We start from the raw sequence: 6,000 nt of genomic DNA, 5'->3' as shown, positions 1-6,000 counted from the left end.
CAGACAGAGGAGGTCACGCAGATCTACAGACAAAAACAAACACTACCTTAGAAAAGCATGCTGGTGGATAAGGTTCTTTTAAGAAACTGTTGAATAGAAGTGCCTGAGTCCAGTATTACCTTATGATATTGGGAGTTACTTGATTATGTGATTGCTACGTGTATGTTGATTAGTTGTATATGGTCGGGATTGAATAACCTTAGAATGATCAACATGGCCTTACCTCATGTTCCTTTTTTGGTTGTGGATTTAGGGAAGAATTGATTATTCGACGGTCTATCTGAACCTGTATTGTGTACAACAAGCATGCACAAAAGCAACCAGTGGTACGAGAGCGCGGTTAATCTTAGCAAGAGTGCCTAGTAAGTTAGTTGTAGCTCGTAGGAGAAGTTCGTGTTAGCACACCTAGGAGTGGTCTAGTGCAGTGACTTAGGACCTTGGGATGAATTATGAATCATCTACGGATATGTGTAAAAGGTAGTATGGGACCTTAATACTGAAAAGCACGAGATTCGTATAAGATGTAGGAGACATTTAGAGGCTACTAAGGAACTAATAGGAGTAGGGCCTAGTATGTTGAGTATTGTGTTGTGATATCTTATCTTTCCTTGGTATATATTCAATATGGTGGCTATTGGAGGTTCAGGAGTTGGAGCTGACAGCACTGAGAGGGCAGGCCTGAGTGAGGAGGAGATCTATGGGATTATTGTTGCAAAAGTGGATGAGCTGATCAGAGAGGTTACTCTGGAGTTGTTTGGGTTGGTCAAGACTGCCATAATCGAGCTATTCGATAATTGTTATGCTGCACTTTTTGAGTCTGTTGTTGCTGCTGTAAGGGTTCGAGGAGAGAGAGCTTTCCAGTACCAGGACTTCGATAAGACGAAGCCTCTGGAGTTTGATGGGGTAAAGGACCTGATTGTTGCGATGAGATGGCTGGCTGATGTGGAGGGTTGTTTCTTCACATGTTCTTGTCTGGATGACCAGAAGGTCAAGTGCGCCCTAAAACTTCTCAAGTTGGGGGCGAAGGATTGGTGAAGATTGGTGACTAGTTCTTACACTCTCGAGCAGAGGGATGTGGTGACTTGGGAGCGATTTTCAAAGATGTTCCGTATGAGATATGTTCCTTTGGTGGAAAGGAGAGACTGACCCAGGTGTACTTGGAACTAAGGTAGACGACCGAGTCGGTGACGGAGATCACCAAGATGTTCACTGATAGGGCTTTATTTAGCCCTGAGTTCTCTGCTTCAGATCAGGCTCGAATGACTCGGTATTTGAGTATGCTCAAGATGAAGATTCGACAATTTGTATCTACCCGACGATACATTACCCTCGCTGAGCTTTAGGATGCCGCGGGGAGACGAGAGATTAAGATAGATACCTAGACGAAGGAGCAACGTTGGGCTCCGGTTATGTCACAGCTTGCAACGAAGTAGATCAATTCTGCCGACCAGAGTTCAGGATCAACTAAAGGGAGGTGCAGATCTTTTGTATGTCACATGTGTGGTGAGGAGGGCCATTTTAGTAGAGATTACAGGCGAAGTGCTTGAGTTTGTTTCCATTGCGGCCAGGAAGGCCACATCAGAGCTCGTTGTCCTTTTCTCTTTTTCTGTGAGGTTTTGGATCCCTCGCCCCTATCTTAGTAGTTACCTGACAGTCGTCATTGGACGGTCGGAGTCTCGGAGACCGAGATTTGAGTTAGCAATTCTTCTATTTAGCAATTGTTGCGGTATTGGTATTTATCTGTAGTTCTTGTTTATGTTTTGAAGTTCGGTTGTAACCTTGGATGATCAAATGAATGAAATTTCCTTATTTGCTCTGTTTTAATTGATTTCTTATTATGAATGGATTAATTATCCTTGCCCTCGATTTTATGCTAGTTGGAATTTGTGAATGTGTTGTTGGTTTAGATTCTCATGTGTATATGGATATTGGTAGTTGGGATCGAGTATTGGAGTTCAGGTTAGTCTGAGTATCTAAGGACTGTGAAGTTTTCAGATTCTATCATATTTCAAGTAAGGGAGAGTGAAATCTTGCAGCAAAAAGACCTTGTGCCAAGGTTTGGTTCTCAGTCGAATTTCTCCAAACTCAAGACCTTCGCGCATCTGTTGAATCTTCTGGTTTTGCATCAAGATCATCGTCATTTGTTGTATTTTCCTTCAAGTCGTGTTAGTTTTAGTTGTGGTGTTAGGAGCCCAGGTTGAGGGATGTGATGAGGGCTCCCTTGTCTGTTCTTGTTTGATTGGGGCTTGGAGGTCTGAGTCACAACCCGAAGACCTAGTAAAGTCATTTAAGTCTTGTTGGGATCGAGCATTTTCATCGGTTAGTGGACCAAGCGTGAGCCTAAGTGTTGTCAGTAGATAGCTAAGTGGTGCTGTCAGAGCCAAGTAGGAGTGTAGCCTAGTTTGCTATGTGACCAGTTGGTTCTCATCGTGATTGTGCACTTATGCGTGGGATTAGCATGACAACGTTTGGCCGAGAAGGTTTGAAGCCAATCAAATCTATGGGTTTACGGTTAGTTTAGTTGATGTGGGGGGAGGGGTGCATCATGAAGTAGAAGAGATAGCTAGTTTTGAGGACGAAATCTAATTTAAGTGGGGGAGAATTGTAACATCCTGTTTCCTGTCATTTCTTATTTCAGGTTCGTGGGATGGAAATCGATTGTTTAAAGGCTTTAGGCCTTAAGGAGGTAATGTTTAGACCTTTTGGAAGGAGGCAATGATGTTTATGAAATCTAAACCTTTGAATTGTGTTTTGGACCGAAGAGTAGAACAGGAAAAGTCATAGGCCGGGTTCTTGCATGAAATATTTTTTATTCAATAAGTTTTTAGTCCAAGATATTTAGATAATATTGTATAGCTCTTCAATACCTTTCTGTGGATATAAAGAACGTCAAAAATAGAGTTGGAACGAAGAAGTTACGACCGTTTGAAGTTAGGACAATTTTTGGGTAAGCCGAGTACGCTGGGCGTACTAGTGCATCCCTAGTACATTTTGCGTAAATTGAGTACACTGGGCGTATGCGATAAGTGCTCAAACCCTATTTTCATGGTTTAAGCCCTATTTAAGTTCCTTAACTTCCCCAAACCCACTCTATTCTCAGCCTCCATCTCTCCAACACCCTCTCTTGAAACCCTAACCCTAGTTTGAGCCTTGTGAGCAAAAAGAAGGTGTTTTTAAGTGATTTGGAGTGTTCTTGGTGCACAATGGAGAAGAAGGAACTCATTGAAGAAGCGTTGGTTGCATTGGGGCTTATAGATCCAGACCTTGTTCACCTTGATCTTTCTTCTTGAAGTATAAAGTTTAAATCTTGATGATGAAATTGTTAGATCTCTCTAGTTTTGGGTGTTATGAGCTTTTCGTTACTTTAAGTGCATAAATTTTAGATCTTAGAAGTTTGTGACCTTATTATGGATAAATTTGGAAACTTTATCCTTCTAAACATCATATTGATTCAGATCTGATGGTTGGAGACTTGGACTTAATGGATTAGGTTGAAAAAGATGCACTTTTGGTCCATTTTATGACTTAAAGACTAGATCCTGATTGTTGGGATCATTCTAATGGATAAAGTTGGAAACTTTATCCATTATGGAGTTATTAGGAACCATAAAAATGTGATCTTGGTCCTTCTATCCCTTCCATTTAAGATTTGTGATGTCTTAACGGATTAATTAGTTAGGGTTTTAGCTTTTGGAACTTCCCTAGCCATGGAAAGTCGTAAAGGTGGAAACTTTATGACTTAAAACAATGTTTTGAGGCTAGATCTGAGTTGGGTGAAAATTCCTTAAGGGATTAAGTGCTTAATGGAAAGGATGGAACTAACTTGAGTACGTTGGGCGTACTAAGACATCCCATGTACGCGAAGCTTAAGTTGAGTACGCACGACGTACTCAACAATCCTTGGTGTTTGACTTTTGTTGACTACGTTGACTGTTTAATTTTTGACCAAGTTTGACTTTAGGACAAACTTAAGGATTTTGATTGGTGATTAAGATTTTATTTGGTTATGATGTTAGTGGGTCGACGGAAGCAAGTAGTGTAGTAGGGAGCGTGTCACAGTGTAACGCCCGCAAATCCGGGCTAGTCAATTTAGAGGCAATAGGGGTCGAAAATGACTTTTCGACAAAAGATTATTTAGAATAAATAATCTTAACCAACTTTTAGAGTATGTCACAAGGTTTCTGTACATATAAAGAATGCCGAAATCCGAGTTATAACGAAGAAGTTATGACCCGTCGAAGTTTTACGGTAAAACCGGCACGGCACCGGGAAGCGTAAATAGTGAATTTACGATAGAGCAAGATTAGCCTTAGCGATCTAAACGAAAGTCGTAGAATATGTTAAAATAAGAACATCGATAAAAAGAACGCCCAAATCTGACTTCGTATGAAGAAGTTATGATTTTTCGAAGTTTCGGAATAGCAGTGTACAGCCCGAAATTCGAATATTAGATCGAGCGGTTTTTAGCCGACACGACCTGAACGAGAATCGAAGATCTCGTTAAGGGTAGCGTAACGAGAAAAAGATGGGTGAAAACGGATGTCGGATGAAGAAGTTATGAGGATTTAACGGACCAATCGTGTCCCGGCCCGTTAATAATATAAAATTTAAAATCGAGCCAAAATTAGCCAACAAAGTCTAAACGAAAGTTGTAGAGTACGTTCCCACCTTCGCGTGGATATAAAGAACGTCAAAAACGGAGTTCGTATGAGAAAGTTACGAATTTTTAAAGTTGGAAAGTAAACTTGCGAAACTGATGCATGAAAGGATGACGTGGCCGAACTCCCAGCCGTCGGATGAAATCGCTTCGGATGGTGACACCTGGTGCGAGGGTTACGCCCAGCGTAGCGAGGATACTCCTAGCGTCCGAAGAACGTCCCGCGTCCGAGGCCAAGTACGCCCCGCGTACTTCGGTTCTTATCCGTCCGATGGAGTGCAAGACAGCTGGTCCGAGGCTGGCAATCTTATCCGAGGAGTACGCCCAGCGTACCCTCGGTACGCCCAGCGTAATGTCCGAAGCCAGACCCTATAAATTGAGGTGCGAGGCTGCCATTTCTTCTCACCCCAAAACCTCTTCTTTCTCTCACTAGTTTCTCTCTCTAGCTCATCTAAACCCTCCTAAGCCCTAGGTAAAACCCTTAGCACCCTAGGGAAGCCCCGAGGCTCCCGGAGTCCCGAGAAAAAGGAGTTTTTCGGTTTCGAAACGCTGCTCCAATTAAGTTCCGGTTTTCGATAAAATTCGCTGTAAGTATGCTACGCTTACGCAATTTTTAATATAGCTTTCAAATAATTATAGGAATGTTATTAGGTCCTTAAAATAATTATTTTGGCTATTATTATGAGTTATATCGAGTATTATTAACGCTTAATAATACTCGGACTAATTAATTTGTCGCGGTTATCGTTAAACTAAACCCTAGTGGTATCGATACTAGGTTTTATCGAAGGAATATCGTTTTGAGAGTATCGAAGCACTGTTCGAGTGTTGAGTCACCACCTACTCAGGTGAGTGCATGGTCCCTTTCATCTTACACATAGATATGAAGTATTTTATTATTAATTACGTGCTATGTGCGCATATTGTCTGAATACTTGCTGTCTATGCTGGTGAAAGATTTTTATACATGTTTTAAATGATGTAAACTGTGTAAAGTATTTTATATCTACATAATATGTTGGGTAAAACATGGGTAGATGAATGATGAGGGATAAAAGCTGAAATAGAGGAACATTAGTAGCATGGACCTACTACCCTATAGGTATGCATTGGCAGCAGTGGACCTAGTACCCTATAGACGAGCACTGGCAGCTGCGCCACAACCCGTAGATGTTTTAGATCTACGGTAAACGTCCTAGCAGCTGCGCTCTAAGGATAGTATCGGCAGCTGCGCCTAATGGGGAGCCTTATGACCATGACAGTAGCGTTTAAAGGTCAATACCGGCAGAAGCACCTCATAGAAAATGTCACAATTCTGGCAGCTGCGCCTAAGTGACAAGATT

This window comes from Lactuca serriola, chromosome 4, assembly GCF_051521515.1.
Source record: "Lactuca serriola cultivar US96UC23 chromosome 4, Lser_US96UC23_V15, whole genome shotgun sequence".
NCBI classification, from domain to species: Eukaryota; Viridiplantae; Streptophyta; class Magnoliopsida; order Asterales; family Asteraceae; genus Lactuca; species Lactuca serriola.
Note: the sequence above shows the minus strand (reverse complement) of the source record.